General features: G+C 40.3%; 1 protein-coding gene across 4 annotated transcripts in view; it reads right to left on the minus strand.

Moving 5' to 3' along the window:
* LOC142376708 (glutamate receptor-interacting protein 2-like) overlaps positions 1–25,668 on the minus strand; it is a 402,317-nt gene that overhangs the window by 108,018 nt on the left and 268,631 nt on the right. The window lies entirely within an intron of this gene.

Genomic DNA, 25,668 nt, shown 5'->3' on the forward strand with positions numbered 1-25,668 from the left:
TGGTTCGAAGAATTTCTAAATTGAACATATTCAAAATAAACACAGTTCCTCAAATGTGTACGGATGTCATGGCTTTGCCTGCTGGTTTCATCAATCAAATCAAAAACAATAGAGGACATAAAAGTGAGGATTAGGCCGAGCTGATACTAGACTAAATCTGAATCACAAGAAAAACTACTTCTAAAGATCTGATTAACCCGTTTTTACAACCTTTTTTATAACCTTTGGTCTAAAGCGCTTCCAGACTGAGGCACTGACATTCGTTCAAATATCCAAAATTCAAAGAATAAGCAGCAGCTCTCATCCACAGTGCAGCGTTGTCAGATAAACCTGTGGGAAATGTAAGTGGAGATGAGCTTACTTACTTTTTACCTTGGATTAAAGCGGTGACGTTAGTTTTATTGGGCTTGATGAGGACAAAGGTCCATGTCAAGGCTACTTTCCAATCTGCCACTTCTAACAAAAATAATACCAACTGTAAACAACTGAGACGGCAGCTACGGCTAACCAAGTCTGGGAAAATGGCTAGCACGGTTTACGTTTTTAAGTTTAGGCTTGTTCATAGTCTTATATACAATTTAATGTCTTTAAGCCTCGACTTTTAGCATCACCATTTGCTTTGCTGAGTACATTTCTATATTTTCTAATAAATCAAAATGCTTGAAATCAGCTAAAATATCAGCAAGCTGAAAGTATGAATGGGGAAAACTTACTGTTGCACTTGATTTCTAAGGGCAGGACATAAATGAAATATCTTATACAATTATTTGCAATTAGAAAGTATTCAAAAAGAGAGCATTTATATCCGTTTTTTTTTTATTTTGAAGTGGAATTGTGTTAATTACTTGTGCTCTCAGTTTTGGAGAAGCAGAAACTTTCCCCAACAGTTTTTTAAAAGCTTTTCACAACATGGCCACCGGAAAAGCTGTTTTTACACAATCTGAACCACCTAAAACCTTCAATGTTTCAGGGCAGCCCGACCTCGCCACATGATGATGCAACCCAGACCGTTCTTGAATGCATCCCACACAGCTTTACTGCAGGAGGAATACATTTTAAATTTTTTTTAGTTTGTTACAATTTCAACCCGTGTGTACATGACTTTAGATAGAAATGACAAAGTTGGGTTATCATGCCATAATAGTTTAGTTTTTGACTAATGTTCCCTATATTCAAACAACCTTGTCTCCACAATTTCTGACTAAACTATTCGTTCACTTATAAAAACTAAAAAATAAATAAATAAATAAAAAAGGTAGTCCCAATTTAACCAGTTTTTTCACCACTAGAGGGGGCAGAAGGCCCTTGGAAGAACGCCAATGCTGGACAGGACAAAGGAAAAAATTAATAAAATAAATTTTTAAAAAAAACACAGACGATATGGATCGGCCCATTGTCACAGATGTCCGATCCAAATATCGGATCGGTGCATCCCAACACAAATGTAAAAACTTTGTTTCACAATGAGCCCGAGTTATTTCACTGAATATGATATTATTCAAATTTCTACCGTTTTGCTTACAAATGAAAAATGGTCTCTATTTTTTTTTTACACTGAGGGGGAAACTTTCAGGCTTCTCTCCATCATTCCTAACTGGCTTCATCTCCTCTGTACTCTCTGCTGAAATTACTTCTTTTTTGTTCTGAAGCACCATTTTCTTTCTCTCATTATTCCATATCCATTTCTCTCCCCTCACTGGAAGGTATCTGCTTCAGACATCATTCCTCTCCCACTGTCTAAAATAATCAAAGAAAAATAAATAAAAAGAGAGAAATATATAGTAAATATATGCATACAGTATCTAACATGGTTGCACATGCAGAAATGCTTTGATAGCACAAATATGAAGCCTTATCCGTCTGTTGGCTGGCTGAGGGAGCAGAGAGACAAATAACCCTATTACACTCTCTCTCTGCCTCATGGCCTGTTCCTTGTGAAGGTCGCTCGCCCTGTGCAGTCTGACCTAAATTCATCCGAACAGCTCACCCCCACATCTGTGCATCTGCAGACGTTCTGAGTTACACTACAGTCTAGTCTACATACACAAGACACAAATAAGACCAAATTACAGCGTGAATGAGCAACACTTAAGACATCTCAAGAGGGTAAAAAGCTGGTCCAGATCCTGCTTTCATAACCTCTCACTGGATCTAAGGTTCAACAGTCATTCAGACCCTCTTTTCTGTCTCTGACCCACATGACACAGCAGATTTTGGGCTGAAATAACAGTGTCTTGAACCTCCGGCAGAGAAATCTCATCCACAGCTGGCACCTCATCGCTGTGGTTTCAATGCAAAAAATATTACAGTTTTACAATAAAACTAAGAAAAAAATCCATCTGTGCCTACTAGGGCTGGGCAACGATTAAAATGTTTAATTTAATTAATCACATGATTTCCCTAATTAATCACGATTAATCGCATTTGTACGCAAAATCCAAAAAATGAATTCAAAAGTAGTGTATAGCTTTTAGCATTTAGTTTTATTTTAAATGTTTTTTTTTTTATTTATTTTGAAATACGTGCTTTTATGTTGAAACAAGTAAAACAGGAAGTAGCGCCGGTTAGCTCCATGAGCTTCACACACAGACCGAGGAGCACCTGTAGCGGTGATGTCCAACTTAAAAATGAAAATGGCCGAGCAAAAGTTCCGTACCCTTCTCCATGTTTGGTGGTTCCGCAGCAGAAAGCAACAGACTTTTACAATAATAAAACCTGCGTTAATGCGCGATAAAATATTTATCGCCGTTAAATAATTAACAAGTTAACGCGATAATAACGAGTTAACTCGCCCAGCCCTAGTGCCTAATAAGGTGCAGCTTATGTGATGAAGTTTAGCTTAAATTTCCACCCAAATTCACCTGCAGTGACGTGCTACAACACACTGTTGCTCACTATTCATTTGATCACTTACAACAGCGGTCCCCAACCCCCGGGCCGCACAGAAAGAATAAATAACTTACAATATTTCCACTTTATTTACTATCCGAGTCTGAACAATGATTTTATTTTAAAAAAATAACCGAATTCTCTCCGTTACATCCGTCTATGACACTCTTGACACGGGTCAAGATGCTTGTCTCGGTCACGTGAAACATTAACGCTAATATTAAACTCACAAGCTAGCAAAATGAGTGAAAAACAGACGTCTTTGGAAAGTTTCTTTGCAAAGGGGAAAAGGCCCAGTGAGGAGACAGAAGAAGAGCCTATGACCACTAAGAAAAGGAAAGCTGCATTAAAACAACGCACATCAGTCTGTGTCAGGCAGTCCAGCAGCTGACATTTATTTCAACTGAGACAAAAAGAGGCATTTTTTAAAGTTTACAGTTACAAAATGCATTGAAATGTCAACACAGCACAAATGTGGGCTAGTTTTAACATAACTTAATGTAATGAATTGATTAAGTTTTTCTGGACACAGATATGACGTAATATAAAGAAATATAAAGCTGGTTTATAAAGCTCTGAATGGTCCAGGACCAGAATACATCAGTGACCTCCTGACCCAGTATGAACCTTCCAGACCCCTCAGCTCATCTGGATCCGGTCTTCTATCAGTTCCCAGAGTCAGAACCAGACATGGAGGAGCTGCGTTCAGCTTCTATGCTCCACATGTCTGGAACAAACTCCCAGAAAGCCTCAGATCAGCTGAAACACTCAGTGTGTTTAAGTCCAGGCTGAAGACACACCTATTTTCAGCTGCATTTGAATAAAGCTCCAAATCTGAAGCTTGAGTTTCAAAACTTAATCACATTTTAACTCCTGATTTTATCTGATTTTATCTATTGTTCTTACTTCTTTCTTTTTTGTTTAAAATTTAAATCATGCTTTTTATTTCTACTGTTTAAATGTCTCTGTAAAGCACTTTGAATCACCTTGTTGTTGAATTGTGCTGTACAAATAAACCTGCCTGTAATCGATTCCGGGGAGAAAAATCAATTTTAAAAATCATCCCATAAAAAAAAAAAATGTAGATGAATCAATTTTTTTCGCCCAGCCCTGCTAGCACAGAACTAACAGGAGCTAGAATAACGAGAATATTTGAAACAGGACTGTTGTATGTTGCACATTTGAACATCCTCAGAGGACCGTGTGCCTGGCAACAGAGTGCAATCAGGCTGTAAATTCTGTGTCTCTCGCATCCCAAACAAGCTTCTGAGGACGTGAGCATCACATGTAGACGGATACCGCCGACCTGTTCGCACTACCAGGGAATCAAACACCGCCATTTTGACAAAAAGCACAAACTATCAGCCGTAAGAAATGATGACTGCGTCAATATAAGTTGCAATTTTAAGTCTTAATTAGAGCTGGGCAACGATTAAAATGTTTAATCTAATTAATCACATGATTTCCCTGATTAATCACGATTAAAAGATTAAAATTCAAAAGTAGTGTATAGCCTTTAGCATTTTAAATGTGCTGCCATGTGAATGAAAGTGCCATAACATTTGTTGTGCAAACACACTTTTAACATCAGCATCTTTCTGTAGTTTTTATGTAGAAGCCTCGCTCCACTGTCTGTTTCCTTGAATGACTTGCTGCTATCAGTTGTGTGTTTTGCCTTTAAGTGATATTTTAGACTGGAACTACTACGCTGAGAAGACAATTCAACTTGGCAGTGTTTACAGATGACTTTGGTTCTGTCGACTCCGCCGTCTGGAAGAACTTTAAAATGAAAATGGCCGAGTAAAAGTTCCGTACCCTTCTCCATGTTTGGTGGATCCGCCGATTACTTTCTTTTCCGGTTCCGCAGCAGACGGCAACAGACTTTTACAAAATAAAAGCCTGTGAGCAACAGACTTTTACAATAAAAAAAACAGGTGGTCCGTGGCGTAGTGGGTTGAGCAGGGGCCCCATGTACAAGAGGCTATAGTCCTCACTGCAGCTTATTTCTATTTCTAATTTTATTCTTTTATGTTTTTGTTGAGTGTTGTACTTTGAGAGTGAAGTTTAACTGGAGTCAAATTACTTGTTTGTTTACACAAACCTGGCCAATAAAGCTGATTCTGATTCTGTCCCCGGTTCTAGTCCTGCATCGAACAGCCCTGTGCTGCATGTCGTTCCCCCTCTCTCTGCCCCCTGTTTCCTGTCTCTCTGAACTTTCCTATCCATTAAAGGCCCAAAAGTCCCCCGAAATTTCTTTTTCTCTTTCAAAGAAATAGAAATAAAACATCCGTTAAAATATGAAACAGATAAAATATTAATCAGCGTTAAATAATCGATGCGTTAACGCGTTAATAACAACTTAACTCGCCCAGCCCAGCTAATCTTAATATTGTCTTAATATGAGACTACTGCTTTTCATCTTAGATTTTGGGTTAACTGTAGCCACCGAAAGCACTTGGGTCAGGGAAGGCTCGGCTTAAAGCAATACAATGTAACTTTTCAAAAAGCCCATTATGGAGCTCCCCCTACAGGCTTGGAGGTAATGTACGGTTACACTGTCGTAAATACAACACCCTTTCGCTTTCACGTTTCACGTTTGTTGACGAACCGGCGAGGAGTCAGAAGGTGCAAGCTATGTCGACCGAGAAGGTAAGAGTAATCAAATGTACCTGGGAGCGTGAGAGGGGTCTATTTGTTTTTGCGGTAGGTGTGTCAGAAAGCAAGTCGAAGTACTTCCGCTCAGCTCCCGGGCCGGTCCAGCAAAGTTACATAGCGCAGTTTTTCCCAACTCAGACCCCCGAAGGGCATAGGAGACAGGCCAATCGTAATATTAAAACTCATTCTAGCCGCACAATTTTTTTCAAGCTGTTATTTTATGGTAGAAATGTTACATAGTATTTATTTAAAAGAAAAGATAAGAAAAAAATAGACCCACACTTAATGATTCTGTAGGTTGAAAATGAACAAAGAGAACCCAATTCCAAGGATCTGATTAGGTGGGGGTGAGAGCTTTCCTCAAGCAATGCAAAAAAAAAGCTAATATGAAGGAAGAGGAAAAAACGGACGGAAGGAGGCAAAGTGAGCAGTCAGGGAAAATGAGTCATGTCAGCTCGCTCCTCCACGCGCTCACACATCAACCGACTGTGCATCTTGTGCTGCGTGTGGTCAGTTTCCTCCTCTCGTTTGTGTCTCTGTGTCACCGCTTCCCTCCTTCTCTCTCAATCTGTGGGTTTCAAGTGCAAATGAATCCACACTGAGGATTATGGGTAAGTACTTTGAAGTGGCAGATGATGGCCTCCTGTGGCTCGATGCAGGAAAAAACACGTGAGCGTGCGTAAGCGTCCGCGCGCTCTTTTCCGTGCTCGTGCACTCGTGCGCTTCCACACACAGATCGAGCCTTTAATTCACACCAACACACATCGTAGCAGGCAGCTGATTCCGTGCGAGCAGACGAGGAAAGGCAAAGCAAAGACACACGGGCACACGCACAAAGTCAGCTATCTGATCTGCACCTCAGGCTTTGATTGAAATTAACTTTAATTAGATCAAACCCGTCTGGAAATTTATTTTTTAAAAGAATCCAGCAAAGATAAACTAGATAAATAGGAAAAAAAAGTTGTTTTTCTGCAGATCATACACAGAAAGTCAGAGTAACGATTATAAAAGAAGAAATATGTTAAATTATATTATCATGATAAGAATGATCTAAAAATCGTGAACAATTTGTAAACTAGATATTCAGTGTTTGACCGCGAGCTTTAATTACGACAAATTTTAGTGTTTTTTTCTACCCAGAAACTGAATGATGAATATAATTGTAAATGTATTTTATTTATACAGCCCTTTACAGACAATCCTTACGAATTACGAATTAAAAAGCTAATTAATTAGTTAATTAAAAATATAGATCAGATTATCCACAATAAGATTGTTTTTTTTACCTTCTAATGTTCAAATAATTCCAGAGTTTGTTATTTTAACTAAAGCTTTGTCGACCTGCGAATTAAACTTTCACTTTGTGTGCATCAAAAATAACTTGAGTTGTTGCAAAGATAAGAAGAAGATTACAAAAGCAACACAGATTAAAAGCATAAAACTGAACATAATACTTAGCACCTAAAGTTTGCACACTGTGCAAAACAAACCGAACAGTGACAACTCTGTCTTAAATCAAAGTATCCAATTAGAGGGCTTGGTTGGTGTTTATTTACTAGCTCTAAAAAATAAAAGTCTTTCATAACTGAGTCTCCGTTCATTAGAAAACCAAATCCAGAGCCAACTTTTGGGAAGCCAAAAGCAGCCACATCAAAGCTGTCACCAAGGCAGCTTTTTACCATCTCAGAAACATCAACAGAATTAAAGGTTTCCTCTCCCAAACAGACCAGGAGAAACTCATCCATGCATTCATCTCCAGTAGACTCGATTACTGTAACGCTCTTTTAACTGGACTTCCCAAAAAGAGCATTAAACATCTGCAGCTCATCCAGAACGCTGCTGCTAGAGTTTTAACCCGGACTAAGAGATCTGAACACATCACAGCAGCTTTAGAATCTTTACACTGGCTTCCAGTCAGTCACAGAATAGATTTTAAAAGCCTGCTGATGGTTTACAAATCCCAGAACGGTTTAGTCTGTCACATCTGTGATCTGTTCAGAGAATATAAAGCCAGCAGAGCTCTTAGATCCAAGGACTCAGGTCAGCTGGTCCAGTCCAGAGTCCAGACTAAACATGGAGAAGCAGCATTTAGCTGTTACGCTGCAAACAAGTGGAACAAACTGCCAGTGGAGATTAAACTTTCACCAAATGTAGACATTTTTAAATCCAGGTTAAAAACATTTCTTTTCTCATGTGTCTATGCATGAAATCTGCTTGTTTTTAGTAATTTTAATAATTTTATTTGTTTCTCTTTATATTCTTTTATGTATTTTTAATACTTCTACCACTCCCCGCTGCAATGCTTTTATTTTATATAAAGCACTTTGAACTGTTTTGTACATTGAAATGTGCTACAAATAAACTTGACTTTGACCCAACTGGAAAGAAAACCCGAAAAATTAACTGTGATGGATTGCCAAAAAAAAAGGGAAAATGGTGAAATTTGCTTTAATCTTTGGAAATATGTAAAATATTAAATAAACTCTAAGAAGATGTCGACCAGTCACTTGACTGGTGAGTTTAACTTTTGCCTATTCAGACCAAAACCAGCTGGTGAGTCATTATTTCAATCTCTGCCATGTCAGAGGTGCAACATATCCAGGTCAGAGCTGGTTTTAACGCCTCAATACAGCAATACTGGTTGTAAAAACAGATTTTCTTTTAAGTGTTTGTTGGAGCCAGAAAAACAAGGACTAAACCAAGTCCCTCATGGAAAAAAAAGACTGATTTTTTTATATTTTTACTCCTTTCTAAACCTTTTCTTGTCTTGCAAATGTGAATCAAAAACAGTGACAGAAACCCAGCTATTGACTCTTAATGTGAGCCCACACAACACCTACAGGACTCACCCACCATCGCTCCAGAGAAGAGCAGCATGAATCTGCATTGCAGCAAATTACTGTCTGAAAACGGAGCCATCCGGAAACCCAGAGATCCCATCTTTATATCAGTCATTAAAGCTCAATTATTGAATGTGTCCATGTGAGAACTCTGGATATCGTAACTTCATCCTGAATATCTCAATAAGCTTTATTCACTCAACCTTTTCCTCCATCTTCATATTTTTACGTTTCACTGTGGCGTTAAGATAAAAACTCGTCTTTCTCCATCTGTTGTCCCACTTTTACGGCACTTTTTGTAGCTCTACCTCCTTTTTTACTTTCTCAAACTCCCCCTCAGCCTCTCTTCGAGTCTCGATCTCCCCCTGCTGAGCATCTTCATTCTCCCACTCTAATGGCACTTTGCACTGCAGGACACAAATGAGGACAGATGGAGACTAAAAAACTGCCTGAGAGCAACACATGAGATGAAAAACTGAGGCAAACATACGATGGGTAAATACAGAGGGGGAAGTGGGAGTGAGATGGAGATGGAGACAAAACCAGCAAACAGAAAGAATAAATGATGCAGCAGAAAGGAGAAATTAGTAATAAGAGATAGATTTGAATGTTCACGGTTTTCCTATAATGAAAAGGAGGTCGGGAATCACTTCATTCTAACCTAAGTGGACACTTCAGTCTGTACAACTGCACTGTGGGTTAATATATCACCATTCAAAGCACTTTATCACATTGACTTGTTCATATGGTAGCACATTCAATACTGACTCATTCTGCTGCTCAGTTCAGTAGAAAACTAGCAAACAACCACAGTAAACAGCGTCAGGGTCAGCAGCTTTGTTACGACTGAGCCGTGAGATCAGGACTTCTGCTCATTATTATGCCTTTAATGAGGGAGAAATACACTGTGAACATGAAGCTGTCAAAGGTTCTTAATTTAGTCAGCGATGGTGACTTATTGCAGAAAGCTCACTTTCAAATTTCATTGATAAAAATTTGATCCCTAGTTTACGTCCTTAGAAAACGTTTCACTAATGAAACAAATTAGAAGAATAAACTAATATTAACCAGTGAAATATATCGAAATCTCCTTTTAATCCAGCTCTACATGTGGTTTTAAAAAATAGTTTTATTTTCTTCCGATCAAATAAATTATAATGAAGCTCCGGTAAACTGTTACCATCTATAAATGCAGCACTTCAAACTAAGCACTTCCTTCCCTTTGCTGCAGAGGAGGGCCGCGCGATAAAACGAGATATGAAACACGGTCCATATACTTTGATAGATTACGTTCATCCATCTTTGGACAGGCGACACTAACAGCCAATGACAACGAGAGTTGCGCCACTCTGAACCAATCAGGTGGCTGGAATAGAGCCATGCCAGCAGCTGGCCGTGGCGTGTTTGTTTGTGCTGCTGCAGCCGTATAAAACAGAAAACGAGTGCTCCCTCTGAAGAAACGACGGAAGACGCAGCCCAAGGCGTAAGGGATGACATCGTTGATGACACTTGATAAGAAGGGCCCGAAAAGTTCGGTGGTCTGGAGGTATTTCGTTCTTTTTGAAGTCCGACACCAAACAGAGTAGCGTGCGCTGCGAATTATGTCGAGCACATGTTCCGACAAAGACGGGGAACACCGCTACCGTATTTTCTGGAGTCACACTTTTTTTCACAGTTTGGCTGGTCCTCCGACTTATATATGTTGTCTTTTTTCTTTTTCATGACGTATTTTTTGACTGATGCAACTTATTGTCCGGAAAATACGGAAATCTGTTTCATCACCTGAAGCAGCGCCACCCGTCTGAGCACGGAGAATGTGCATATGACTTTTTCGGATATCGCCCAGCTCTAACTGACATGTTTGTTTGACAGCCGGTTACAACAGCGTATTTTCTGTGGAAAGATTTATTGAGAAGGGTTTCCCTCAGGGAGCCGGTCATATGAAGGGGGTTCCCTCACACTCTTTAACGTTCAACTTCAAGATCTATTTTGTAAAAAACGTAGTTTAGGTTTAAGATGATTCTGGTTTAGAGATGGTTAAGGGGTTCAAGTGGATGCTAAAAGTTCTGGACCCGATACATATCGAAATCATGATGTAAAAATATATATATATGTATCGTTATATGATTTTTTCCCATATCGCCCAGCCCTACTACAGAGTAACGCAACACTTAATGTACACAGGAACTGGGAACTCTAAATCGCGTCATTTCCGACCTCAAGCTTAAAATTTCTACGAATAAATATATGAAACTTTTTGTTTCCCGTCTAAGATTTAAAACATACTTACAGACAAGAAAAATCAGACTTACGAGGTATTTGTCATATTTTCATGTCACAAACTGAAACCTTATGATCGAAATGGTCATAAATGCAGCATAAAAATGAGACAGACTGTGGTTAGTCACTGAATAAAGTCATAAAGAGGACTATTCAAACATCATTTTACCAATTGTTTCACATTAGTTACGTTGTAAAGCACGATGAATAATTGACAGATTTTACGTGAAAGTTCACGTTCTGCCTCAAACTCTTTGTTTGTCTGCAACAGGGGAGACGGCCAAAAAAGATCCGCATGGACACAAATACCTGCAGAGTTGGCAAATCTACTGAAAAAAAAAATACACCAACACTGGTGCACTTCTACTGGACCACAAGGCAAGACTGACTCATACAGTACGAGTCCAATTCCTTTTACTTCCCCCTCTGTTATCTATTCATTTAAAACATTCAGAAGAAGTTATAATATAACAATGAGTTTAACCAGTGACCACCAATAGTGTCCAGTTCTGAAATAAAGACGGCAGATAAAAAACAATTAAGTAAGCAGAAAAAGACGATGAATAATCATCGAGAGGAATGGTTTCAACTACAGTAGACCAGAAAAATTGTGAAAATTGAGGTGGAACGAGAAGAGTGGTGTGCAAATCAGCACTTTTTTGGCTACGCAACTTGGAAGTCAGCTCAGTTTGAAATGTAAATTAATCCCAAATCTGTTTTCCACTCTCCCTTTGTGGAATCGCAGCTCTCTGCTGTGCCAGCTACCCTACCTGTCAGTCTTCTCTTGTTCACTCTTGTTTTTCCCTTTGCTTTTTCCTCTGTTAAATTAGCCGTTTCTCTTGCTTTACTCACTCCACTTCCTGTAAGGATGGATGTTACACCCACAAAGTAGAAACATGTGCATTTTATGGATCTGGAAATTTTTTTTCATATCTAGTTGCCAGCTGACCTCTTTACAATCTCTGCTGTAATAATGAGAAATTTATTCTATTTATGCCACGTGAACCATAAGTGTACACTGCTTTACAAATCACCAGACTTAAGATAAAACAGCTATTTACTATTTACTGGTTGCACATTCATTTCAAAGACGGGCAATCCCCCACTTCTGGAAAAAAATAAACTGCTCTTGTAATCTAAAAAGGCAACGACAGCACTCATTGGGGTCGTATTGTTAAGAAGTGGTTCAGGGACCATTAAACATAACTTTTAAAGATCTATTAAACCCACAGAGTCCAGGCCTTAACCCTATTTAAAATATCAGGGATATTCTTCAGATGACTTTACACATAACTCTGACACTTGCATCATGAATACAAGATTCTTGAGAAAAATAATTCAAGCCAGAGGCAGGCCGACAAAATATCTTCTTTTTTTCTTTGGTCAAGGCAGTGTATTTCTCCCATTTCTACTGTCAGACAGCAAAATACGTCCAAAATTGTTATAGAAAAGTACCCCATGGAGACCCATGTGTCAGGCTTTGGTCACTATCACAGCATTTCAAGTAGTAGTATCAGGATTAGTAGTAGTATCGGTACCGATATTAGAACCGCATCGGTACCGGTAGTAGGATCGCACCGGCATTGATAGTAGGACCGCATCGGTACCGACAGCAGGATCGTATCGGCATCGATAGCAGGATCGTATCGGCACCGATGGCAGGATCGAATCGGCAGAGATAGTAGGATCGTATCGGTACCGATAGCAAGATTGTATCGGCATCGATAGCAGGATTGTATCGGCAGCGATAGCAGCATCGTATCGGCAGCGATAATAGGATCCTATCGGCACCGATAGCAGGATCGAATCGGCAGAGATAGTAGGATCGTATCGGTACCGATAACAAGATTGTATCGGCATCGACAGCAGGAGCGTACCGGCACCGATGGCAGGATCGTATCGGTAGCGATAATAGGATCGCATTGGTATTGATACCATGTGTGTGTACTCGTACTCAGTATTCATTAATGCTACAGAACTGATACCAGTGTGGCAGGAGCTTAATTTTCCTGCAATGTGTTTGTGAAAGTTTGTGTTATATGACTAAAATGCACAAAGTGCAGCATTTGGGTTCAATATGCCTAAAGAAAAGAAAATGTGTTTAATTGTATGAACTGTAATGGCCTTGATTAGTACTCATATCGGTACTCTGTATCGTCAATTTCAAAAGGTAAATACTTGTACTCGGTTTTTAAAACATGTGGTAACGGTGCATTCCCTGATTTCAAGGCCGTTGCTCTGCTCTGACAAAAATCACCATCCATTCAGGTTAATGACATCAGTGCAATAGACGAGATTTAAATGTACGATGATCTCCCAGAAAGAAAGTGACCGTTAACAACCTAACGCAGCACAAACACACCGCCGTGTATGTGCAAGCAGCCAACAGGTGCAGCCACCATCGACCGAGCAGAGCCAGAGTGAGGAGAGACTTTGCTCCTGTGGGTAAGTGTTGGGGATGTTTGTCCTAAATGCCACTAAATATTTTAGAAAAAAGGTCAATGAGTGAGGGTTTGAAAAGGTGAGTTATAATGCGACACATCAGCTGTGGATTTGTTTTTCATTGCATGTGAAAATGGTGCGTGCGAGGCATGATATGAACACATCATTTTCCACATTTATTGGCCTCTTTGACCCCCATCATCATCTCTCTCAGCAGGCTCATATCATCCTAAATATTTCTCTCTCCGTCTTTCTTCTCCCATTTCCCCACTCTTAACTGGCCGTTGACATAATGAGGCCAAACCAGCAAAAAAAGAAAAAAAAGTGAGACCTCGGTCTCTGTTCCTTTGTCCCTCTCTTCTGCTCTTTCCATTTGTTGGCTGTACTTATTTCAGCTCATTGTGCTCACTGACAGCAGACTAAGGCTGCTGAGAGAGGCCCAACAGTTTTTGAAAAGATTTCTGAAAGCTCCTCGAAGAAAACGTCAGCCCATGGCCTTATCTGCACCCAACAACACTGACACTTTTCACTGCCTTCGTTCTATAACCCAACATGAAACACCAACCGCCATCGCTTCCTCACATTCTCTCTCTCCAGCTCATCATTTCTGTCTTATTTGGTTTCTCCTTCTCATCTCCTCTTGGCTTTATTGCCTCTCCTAAAAAAAAACAAACAAAAAAAAAAAACTTTGTACAGCTCATACCCCTCTTTTCCTGTTCCTCTGGCTTTAAAGCCCCTTTTCCTCATCAGCATCTTCTATATTTCTAGATATATTACTAGAATGATTGTTGGTCCAATAAACCTTTGGGATGGCCAAAGTCGGTCCTCGAGGGCCGCTGTCCTGCAGGTTTTAGATGTTTCCCTGCTTCAGCACACCTGATTCAGATTAAATGGATCTCTTCAACAGATTGTTAAGTTCTGCACAAGCCTGTTAATGAGGTCTTGATCTGAATTAAGTGTGTTGAAGCAGGGCAACATCTATAACCTGCACGACAGCGGCCCTCGAGGACCGACTTTGGATATCCCTGCCATAAACGATGCACATCAGTCTATGTCAGTCAGTCCAGTGTCACACCACGGTGAGGTCAAGGGGGTTCTTTGTCTCGTCTCCATGTCGTGTCTCGTCATTTTATTTTGAAAGATTAACTTGTTTCAGGTCACTTGCCCGTCCTCTTGTGTCTCGGTCTGATTGCCGAATGAATCAGTGGGGTCACATGGCACTGAAAGGATCGGAATATTGGCTAAATTACAATAAGACTGAGTTGAGCAAGGGTAATTATCCTTGGATATATGGCGGTGAATGAATCGGATCATAGGCACAAAGCATTTCATACCCCGGTATGATAGGTGGCGCTGTACCCATTCCAACTATTGCTAATAGAGCCACTTCCTGTTGACCTCTTCACCAACAACAACAACAACAAACTCAGGCATTGGAGAAAGATGAAGAACGCAGAGCAAGATGAAGCTACGTCCCTCTACATTTGGTCTGTGATGAGCTGCTTGTTGCACAAACTCGATGCCCAACGGAGCATTCTCCATCGAGTTGTTTGTTTCTTTCTGACGGCGACAACAACAGGAATATCGTCTCCTTTAACTTCAGGGTCACGACCCCGGGAAAACATCTCGAGCATGCGCAGAACGCAAAGTCTAATTCACCACGTGCTTCAGCGTCTACAAGCAGGTTTAGTGTGACTTTCAACCGAGTTATCTCAGGGTCTTAATCCGATTGCGAGTAACCCGATTCGATCCGATTTCTTGTCAGATTAAGGTGTCTACATGAACTTAATAACTCAGTCTTATTGTAATTTAGCCAATAATCCGATTCTTTCAGTGCCATGTAACCCCACTCAATGATTCCACCTGTCCCCTGTTAACCCTGTGTATAAGAGTCATTTGTCTTGTGCCAGTGTGTCGTATTTGTCAGCCTCAACGTGCTTTCACTCCAGTCGTTCCAAGTCCTTGTCACAGCCTCGATCATAGCAACCTGTGTGCTTTGTTGAGTCCTGTTTAAGTGAGTTTTTTTGTTTCTTGTAATTTTTTTGATACCATATATTTGCTATTTGTATATTATATATTCAAATTTTGGTTTATTTCGTTCCGTAGGTGTTTTGGGGATCTTTCCTCCATAGCAGGAGTGATTTTGTGTTAATGATACATTTTGATAGTCTTCTGTGTTTTTCCTGCTTGTAGTGGAGCGATTATAATTTTGATATTTTTTTTAAAATCATCCCATAAAAAAAAAAAAATCGCAATATGTACATGAATCAATTTTTTGCACCCAGCCCCTAGCAGACAGCACATCTGATTATATACATATAACATAACACATTTTCTGTCATGTTAGAATACGATTTATGGGCAAAAATAAACACGATAAGGTATGATTTAAAAGTTCGGTCAGCACCAGCATGCATTTGAGTTGACCAGATGTGTTGCACAAAAATAAACAACTTTAATATCAAAATTTCAATCCTGATATCAAACAGGTTCCCTGACTGAAACGGACTGTTTTAGCTCAATCTCCAGCATATAATAAGCATCATTTTGCGGCCGCACCTGGATGGGAGCTCCAACTCCCCGATGATGCAGCTGAAAGCGGCATATTGGACAGCAGGCCAGCGCTCAGAGGGTTGCATCATTCCAGTTGCTATGCAACAGCTTTACAGAAACTTTTCAACATGATGCAACAATGCAGACATGAAGTTTTTTTTTTTTTTTAATTTTAAAAAAAATGGACCAAAACAATGCTAATTTCTCTGCTTTCGGACAAGTTAAAGAAACTAAAATGTACCGTAGCTGCTAAAGCTAACTAAACGATACTCTGAGGTGTGCTGGGACCATTAGCCCGTCTGACACTGGTGTGAAAAATGATTCATATGTAAATGTAAATGTACTTTATTTATGCAGCCCTTTACAGACAATCCTTACGATGTACCAAAGTGCTTTACAGCAGGTAATAAATAAAGAGAAGTAAAAACAATAAAAGAATAGTGAAAGCAATAAAATACAAAAAAATACAACAAAATCGAATAAGATCAAAGTGTCATCATACTACTGGGTATTAAAAGCAATCCTAAATAAGTAGGTTTTTAGCCTAGATTTGAAGAGGTATGTGGTCCACGATCAGATATGAAACACAGGAAAGCACTGAAGAGTAAAGGGGAAATCTCGTAAATCAAGTGTGAACTCTTTCTCACCTCTTTATTGTAAAAAAAAAGAAAAAAAAAAAAAAGAGAAAAATATTTTACAGATTAAATTACATCTAACAACAAATTAATAATGAAGTGTTCTTTTTCACACGTTTGTCTCGGTGCCAACGGGCTCGAAGGGATTTGCTGGCAGAATCTGCTCAGTTTTAGGTTTAATTTCTCCTGTTCCTGGACTTATTTTTCCATGTCTTTTGACGGTCCTCTACATAAGCTTCTTTATCTTTCTTATTCCTCCTCTCACTCTCCAATTGCAACCCAGTCTCATTACCGAAATGCGTCATAATGGTCCTACTCTGCTTTCAAGATTCTTTGAACCGAACCACGATTAATACCTAAAGCTTCACAGCCACATTAGGACTTACCGTTGTTGTCGGCTGGTATTTGGTTAGGTTGCTTCATACAGATTCTTTAACAATGCTCAGCACACGGCTCCATTTTAAACTCTCTTGATGATTAAACTTCCTCGAACCAAAGCCTTTACCGAACAAATGTTTTATTTTGATGCAAGACTTGAGTTGCCCTGTCTCTGACCTCCATCTTTGCCTTTTTCCCCTAGTTTTACATCATAAATTCTCTTTTACCGTCTCACTCCATTTCATTTCTTCTCCCGCACCCTTTGATCTTACTCTATCCTCTCGTTTTTCCACACATTTATCGTACCTCTTGTGGCCACGGTAAAATATAAAATTCTAAGTTATATTTTGTCAGAAAACAAACTTAGAACTTGTTTTATGTTTAACATTTAGCTACTGGAGCATTTTACTGACACTAAGATCGCTGCTTTGCATTTTTGGCCTATTTTGCTGTTCAGTTTGTCCTCTTTAATTCTCATCTCAAATTCTCAAATTTATTTGTAGCACATTTCATGTACAAAACAATTCAAAGTGCTTTACATAAAATGAAAGCATTGCAGCAGGGAGTGGAAGAAGCATTAAAAATACATAAAATAATATAAAGAGAAACAAATAAAATCATTTAAATGCATTTAAAAACAAGCAACAGTCCAGATATTTATGTACGATAATCCCATATTTGAGACAATCTTTTCCTGTTTTTCCTCTCATCTTTCCCCTTTACTTATTGTCTGTTTGACTCCATCTCACCATGTTAGTCTTTTCCCGGCTCCATCTCACCCCGAGTCTCTTGCTCCCTCTTTTCTGGCTCTTCCTCTTCTCCTCATCCCCTCTTTTGCTTTTTTTTCCTCTCTTTGCTGGAGGTGTAAATAGGGCTCCTAATAAAGTCTTAATTAATCTCTGGTGACAAAATCAAAGAAAGCACATCTGCATTGCTGAGAGGAGAGAGGAGGGGAGGAAGAGGGGCAGACAGGAAGGGGGGAGCAAGTCAGGATAAAGAAGAGAAAAATGCAGATGAGAGACAAATGAGTAAAAAGTTGGAGGATACAGGGACAGAGCAAGAGATTTAGGCAAAAGCTTTCAAGGTTTACATGATATCTTTCGGGAAGCTTTGATTCAAAATAATGTTCTGAATGATAAGGATTATATATTCAATAATCAACAAAAAAAAAAAAAAAAAAGGAATTACCCAGGAAGCTTCTGTCACCTAATGCTTTGATCAGTTTTCATGGATTTATCCGACAGTAGTGGATGTAAAACCTGCATTTTTAAACTGAATCTATGGAGGCAAGTCTACGGGAGTCAGTCTGATTTCATTTAATTTGGTCAAACTCTCATATTCACAACACATTTACTGAGGAGCGTGGAAAAAGTTGAGTTGACACTCGTCAGACTGGAATAGCTTTAAATTAGAGCTGGGCAACGATTCAAATGTTTAATCTAATTAATCACATGATTTTCCTGATTAATCTCGATTAATCGCATTTGTACGCAAAATCCAAAAAATAAATTAATAAGTAGTGTATAGCCTTTAGCATTTAGTTTTATTTTAAATGTGCTGCCATATGAATGAAAGTGCCATAACATTTGTTAAGCAAACACACTTTTAACATCAGCATCTTTCTGTAGTTTTTATGTAGAAGCCTCGCTCCACTGTCTGTTTCCTTGAATGACTTGCTGCTATCAGTTGTGTGTTTTGCCTTTAAGTGATATTTTAGACTGGAACTACTACGCTGAGAAGACAATTCAACTTGGCAGTGTTTACAGATGACTTTGGTTCTGTCGACTCCGCCGTCTGGAAGAAGTTTAAAATGAAAATGGCCGAGTAAAAGTTCCGTACCCTTCTCCATGTTTGGTGGATCCGCCGATTACTTTCTTTTCCGGTTCCGCAGCAGACAGCAACAGACTTTTACAAAATAAAAGCCTGTGAGCAACAGACTTTTGCAAAATAAAAGCCAAAATAAAAATCTGGCCCCGGTTCGAGTCCCGCATCAGACAGCCCTGTGCTGCGTGTCGTTCCCCCTCTCTCAGCCCCCTGCTTCCTGTCTCTCTGAACTTTCCTATCCATTAAAGGCACAGAGGCCTTTAAAATGTTTTCAATTTTTTTTTTTTTTTTCAAATTTAAAAAAAATAATTGTGCAAATAATGCACAAAAGCCCTCAAAATAAATTTCTAGCTTTTTTTTTAAGAAAAAAAAAATAAAACATGCGTTGAAGGGAAACAAGGTAGTTTAGCGGCAGTATATCGATCTCTATTGGTCAACCTGAAATTCTACACTGTCGTAAAAATGCCCACTTTTGTATTATACACATCCACAGTCTTAGTTCTGCTGGACCTGAGTGCTGCCTTTGACACAGTTGACCATGCAATCTTATTACAGAGGTTAGAAGACTGGGTGGGAATCTCTGGTCGTGCTTTAAACTGGTTCAAGTCCTATCTGGAGGACAGGAAATATTTTGTTGAAATTGGTAACTGTGTCTCAGACCAAATGGTTTTATTGCCTTCTTGTGATTTTATGTAGCTGTGAAGCACTTTGAATTGCCCTGTGTATGAATTGTGCTCTATAAATAAAATTGCCTTGCCTTGCCTAACTAACCATCGTGGCGAATGCTGCCGTTGTGTTATTTAGTCAGTGCAGTTAGGTCATCTGATTCACAAGTGTAGACTGCCCACGTAAGATACTATAATCAGAGATTTTCTGAAGAGAGAACTCAAGATAATATGCTATAATCCTGTTGCTGGAGGAAGTGGCCGGGGACAGCTCGTCTGGGTTTCTCTGCTCAGGCTGCTGCCCCCGCGACCCGATCCCCGGACAAGCGGCACATAATGGATGTATGGATGGACTGTTGCTGATCTTGAATGGGATTCTTCCCTCATCATGGTGTATTCGTGGAGTGATTTCTTTGTATTAGCAGACACTTACAAAAGTTACATCTTAGACATGCAATAAACGCAGACTAGCTCTACACTATTCCGATTACAATCATAATCCGAAAAAATTAATCCATTTTCATGTGTAGATAACAATTTTTGTTCGGATCAAAACGCTATTCTTATTCTAATCAGGTCAGTCCGTGTATTTCTGAAGCTAGGCTACGTCTCGAACTCAGGAGGAATTAGAGCACCGTCATCACCTGTCTCTTTACGATCTAAAACGCAGATCACTATGGTAGATGAACAAGATCACGCTTGGAGAAATTTCACAAAGATGGGAAGTGCCAACATCGAACGTTTCATATTCAGTCTGTGAAAGGCAGAATATGAAACGCTTGGTGTTGGCTCTTCAACGCAAGCGAACACATAGCCTACAAGTACAGCTAGCATACAGGACCTAGCTAATTGGCGTAAACACAAACGACTCTTCTCGCGCATCGCGAGACTTCAGAAGCGGGTCGCTCCTGTCGAAGTTACATTTGGGATTTTCAGCATACAGACCCCTGTTGGGAGCGAGACAGGCTTCATTCGCTTACCATTGACTTGTTTAACCTTTGGTAAACTCCTGAAGGCTATAATTTTAGGTGAAAATGCTACCTAGTGCCCCTTTAATGCGCGATAAAATATTTATTGATGTTAAATAATTAATACGTTAACGCGACAATAACGATAATGAGTTAACTCGCCCAGCCTTACTTTAGCTCTGGACTCCACCGGTCGATCCACAGATTGTGTGTGAACAGTTAATGCTGCAAGACGGGCTGTCCCACAACACACTGATCACAAAGGGAATCAGTAACGATTAAAAGGTACAAACTTGCACCGCTCACGTTGAGGATTTTGTCAGTAAATAAATGACCAAGTCAAATATTTTCCACTTTTTTTTTTCTTCCCCCTGGACTCTGTCTACTTTGAGGACTGGTGTAACAATCCGAGGAACGTTTGGGTCCAACAGGCAAAGGAAATTCAAAGGAAGGCTGTATGTGGGTAATGAGAAGAACCTGTGATATGAAGGCGGTGAAAGATGGGATGGAACCAGCAGAGGCAGATTTAGACTCGTGTTGAGGATTTAAAAAGGATACAAAAAGTGGTGCATAAATCTTAGCGCCATTAATCGTCTTAGTTTCAGTACGTGGGACACTCTGCTCGGTCCTCAGTCAGCTCATGTCTGCTGCTGCATTATTCAAACGGCTCACCTGAGGTCTAATCACTGCAAATTCTACTTTTCTTAACCATTCTGTATGAGGTGTCTCTTGAATGCCATGAACAAAGCAAAGCAACACAGACACAAGCTAAACAACTGCTTCAGCAGCACTTTAACAGATTTTGAAAAAGTCTCATAAAGCCAAAGTCTTTGAAACTGTTGCCAGAAGTCCAGTTCAGGCCCGCATGGTTCTGCCCATTTGTTTTTGACAGATTGGGGAATCATCTTAGACCTTAAAAGAAATGAAACTACATTTTTTACAAAATAGATCTTCAAGTTAAACGTTAGGAAACCCTTGTCGGTAAATCTTTCCACAGAACCGGCTGTCAAACAAAGAAAAAAGACCAAACAAGCAACACTGGGATGTGAAAGAAAAAGTCCACAAAGTTTCATGTCTGACTACGACACAGATGATGAAGACATCCCTTTTACCACAGAGCTAAAGGGATATCTTTATGAACCAGAATATACAGACGCCGAACTTCACCAGATGGAGTTAGAATGGGCAGAGAGAGAGAGAGGAGGGACAGAGAAGTGGTCCCAGCTGAAGTTGGAGCCACAGCTGCGAGACACAGGGTGACCGACAAATGGTGGTGCACTTGTTCGAAGCGCCCAGTAATGCCAACGGAGGTGGAGAGCTACTGCTGCCACGAATGGGAACTCATCACAGATGCAATACCTTTCAATTGATGAAGAGGCCAGTGTACCAGCTTCTGTCTGCATCATAAAGACTTCCCCGCAATCCTGAATGCTGGACATTTTTCCACGTTCCCAAAATTAACTGGAAGAAGCGACCCAGGCCAGCTACGTTAACTTTCCGAGCAGTAAACACCGAGAAACAGGCGCAGCTGTCGGCAGCGCGCATTGATACTGCAACCTAGTGCCAAGCGATTGTGAGGTGTAACTTTTTCGGAAGATACTATTTTGTGATGCAAATGTATTACTCTTTTGAATGCATATTCTTTTCAGAAGCAAAACGCTTTATTTGTGAAACCCCAGCCAACTAGCCGGACTACTTACTTCACCGCCAAAACGAGGCTGTAACTCAGCTCAAAGGATGCAGCGGGGGGTAAGAAAATGTTCATAAATAATATTACTAGTATGGGATGTCGTACAGCTTCATGTCAAAAGAGGCGAACTATCCCTTTAAGGTATGTAGAGAGGGCACGACTGACTCACAGGATAATGATCCAATCATGACGCCATTCTCAGCCTGCGCTCCTACCGGGTAATCTATATTATTTTTTTAATTAATTTATTAATTTTAGATTCAAACTGAAAACATGAACTGAATAACACTCAAGTCATTCAAGTCATTGTAAGTCAAGTCAAGTCCCGAACTTCCAAGTCTGAGTCGAGTCTCAAGTCTTTTATTTTTAGTCAAGTCAAGTCACAAGTCATCAAAACAGCGACTCGAGTCGACTAGAGTCCAAGTCCCAGTGACTTGAGTCCCCATCTCTGCTCGATAGTTGTCGTTTTATCGCTCAGCCCTAATGTCAGCGTAAAGAAAAATCAGAGGACGGCTAAAATGCAAATGGCTTAATCAGGTGAAAGATTTCACTCCTGAGCTCATCACGATCCATTAAAGCCATATAAAGTGGATCATGACCGCACACACTATTAGCCACAAAGAACACACCTGTAGTGATGCACCCAATGCTTGAGCACACGCACACACACACAAACCACATGTAGCTAAAATTAGATTCCTGAATGCGAATATGAATCCCCAAGAGAAAAATTCAAATCATCTCATGAGACTCGAATGAAACTTGCATGAGTTCAGAGAGAAAGATCCGTTTCCTCAAATCTGCCCTCATCCCAGAGAGTACAGACAACTCCGGCTGTCAAAGAGTCCTCGTTATCAATTCTGAGGTCAACCTTCTGGTTCAGTAAAACCCTGTTTTTTTTTTTCCTGAACCAGTCTTTAAAAGTCGGTCTCATCCTATCGTTCTTCCTTCCACACAAGCCTCCTCCTCTCAATCCTGCCTCAGTAACCCTCTTCCTCTAAATTCTAGATGCACATCTTGTCTCCTTCCTGTGCTCGGGATACAACTCTGCCTCAGAAAAATTCTTCATCAAAGACGGAACTCCTATAGTCTGAATGAAAACCATGTTTTAGTTCAGCAGGATGTAAAACAGACAATCCGTGTCTGGTTGAAACAGCCAGGAAGAGCCAAGAAGTTAATAACTACAGTTACTGTTGTTTCTGCTTTCTGCCTGCATGTTAGGTCAGCCTCCCCTGCAGAAAACTGACGCTGGAGGCAGAGCTTAAAGGGATAGTTAGCCTCTTTTGACATGAAGCTGTATGAAATCCCATACTAGTGTAACGGACTTAAGGTGCAGTGTGATTCCACTTGCCATAAAAAAAACTCTTCACACAACACACAAACTAAGTCCTATGGTACTTAAATGCAGCACCCCTGGAGGTTAAGGTTGTGCCCCCCGGGGGTAAACAGCAGTCGGACCTCGCTGTCTCCCTGGTAGGTGCACGAGTTATGAGCTCAACTATTTTTTTATATTAATTACTTTAACTGTATTACTAAAGCGTGGTTTAAGTTGTATTTTATAAACCTATAGCTCCCAAACGGTTGAGCACGTTCTTTATCATAAATGTTGACGGTATTTTTGTCTTTTTTGTTTATAAAATAGCTATAAAAAGTGCTGCATGTCGTTAGCTAACCTGGACTTTCATTTCACATTTTTCAGATGTGTGTACTGTGTGTGTGTGTGTGTGTGAGGAAACTGGGACTGACTGTCTTAATTCCCCACCAGATGTCTGAGATAAAAAGGATAGTTTGCCAACAGTGACTGTCTTCTTCTGTGATATACACAACGCAAGAGAGAGCAAAAAGCCGCTACACTAGCAATATCATTTATGAACATCTTCTTACCCCCTGCTGCGTCCTGTGAGCCGAGTTCCAGCCTCGTTATGGCGTTGACGAAGGTAGTCCGGCTAGTTGGCTGGGGCCACAAAAATAAATTTGCTTCTCAAAACAATATGAGTTCAAAACAGTAATACATTTGTATCGCAGAATCGTTCTCCAGGAAAAAGTCAAACCTCACAATCGCTTGGCGCTATTTTCTCTCTCCCTTCGTATCACTGCGTGCTGTGTAGACCGAGCAGTCCCCTGCTTCCGAGCAGCAAACACCGTGATAGGCGCGGCTGTCGGCAGGCGGCAGCAGGCAGTGATACGAAGGGAGAGAAAATAGTGCCAAGCTCGTCAGAATTGTCCAAATTGTCCCTGCACCTACTTCCCGTTGTCTTGGCAAAAAGTAACGAAATGAAGGGTATCTTAAGTGTTTTTGTATTCAACTGCAGAACCCTGAAGAATAGTAAAAGATTTAGGGGGTTACGCACGTGAACAGATGGCCGGCGTAAATATCCGTCGGACCGATTCTGCAGCTGCTCATTTTCTTGCTGCGTTTATTAAACGAGTTTCTGTTCCTGATGCAGCCCAGGCGGGGTGGCTTTGAACTTTAGCCTTTTCACTATAATCTCACTGACCACCGACATTAAAGCTTATTATCCTCACACACTGACACCCTATGATATCATCCTATGAACAGTCACAACCCCAGCTCGTTGTTTTACTCTCATCGTGATAGAAAATAACAGCTGCAGATGTTTTCGCTGCGCGCTGACTGACCCAATAAAATATCAGCTCTGCGCCCCTCGACTGTCAGAACTAACACAATGCTTCGGTTTCAGCTGAGAGCCTCACAGCTTCAGATGCTCGCTGATACAGTGGAACTGTGTCAGAGTAATCTCCACAGTATCATTAACACCAGATAGACACAGGAAATGTGACAGTGATTTATCTGCTGCACATTGCAGCAATCTGACCAACTTTAGCTCTTATTTCCGCTGGGGAATTCAAATTGTTGTGATGAGGGTGACCCCAGGGTGGGCAGCGCTCCCCCGACAGGCCGATAGGGGGCGTTTATTGTCCCTATTTGCCTCTCTTTCCACCGCATCTCCAGGCTTCACTTCAAAGCATCACATCTCTAAACTCATAAATAAATCAGTCGGAGAGGGAAAGAGAGAATCGCTTGTGTCATTCCAACAAAAACGACAGACAGCGGCGACAAAAAGGCGCGCGCGCACGTACGTTATAATGAGAGCATAAAGACACTGTGAGAGAAAATGTGGATGAAAGCGCCTTGTAATGAATGACAGGAGCAACGTAAAACGTTCAAAGATCACTTTAAATGTGATAATTAAGCGTCACTGCCACGCACAGCCCCGTTAAACGTGATTAGGCCGCGCATTGCTCCTTTACCTGACTTATTGCATTAACTGGACGAGCCAAGTTATTACATAACTTTAAATTCATTAAACACCCACCTTAAGTTGTATATTAGGTGTGATGCTCAATAAATATAATACAAACACATTGAAGGGGCAGTGCGGTGTTTAGTATATTCTCCATATCTGCAAGTAGGCTGCGGACGCGGGGATCGAACCAGCGACCTTCGATCGAGGGATGCCGCTTGTGTTGTATAAAATTCCGACATAAGGACCTTTATTAGCCTCGATGTATTGAGAAGCCATCGCTAAAAAAAACGTGCAATCAGTATCAAAATGCTACACCTGCTCGTTCTGAAGCTTAAGTTTAAAAACTTGCAGTAAAGAGCGAATAATGGTTCATTTAATCTAAGAAATATCGTCGGGCACGGAGAACATTCTAATGGTCATCAGTCCGACAACTCAAGTTTTCAACATTTTAATCTTTCAGAATCACAAACATTAAGCACAAAACCTGGAAAACACACGGTATCAGCAGCCAAAACCCCGCAGATAACTAACCCAACATATACATGTGATATTAATCCTTATGTTGTGCAGCCTGTGCTTG

Source organism: Odontesthes bonariensis, chromosome 3 (assembly GCF_027942865.1).
Source record: "Odontesthes bonariensis isolate fOdoBon6 chromosome 3, fOdoBon6.hap1, whole genome shotgun sequence".
NCBI classification, from domain to species: Eukaryota; Metazoa; Chordata; class Actinopteri; order Atheriniformes; family Atherinopsidae; genus Odontesthes; species Odontesthes bonariensis.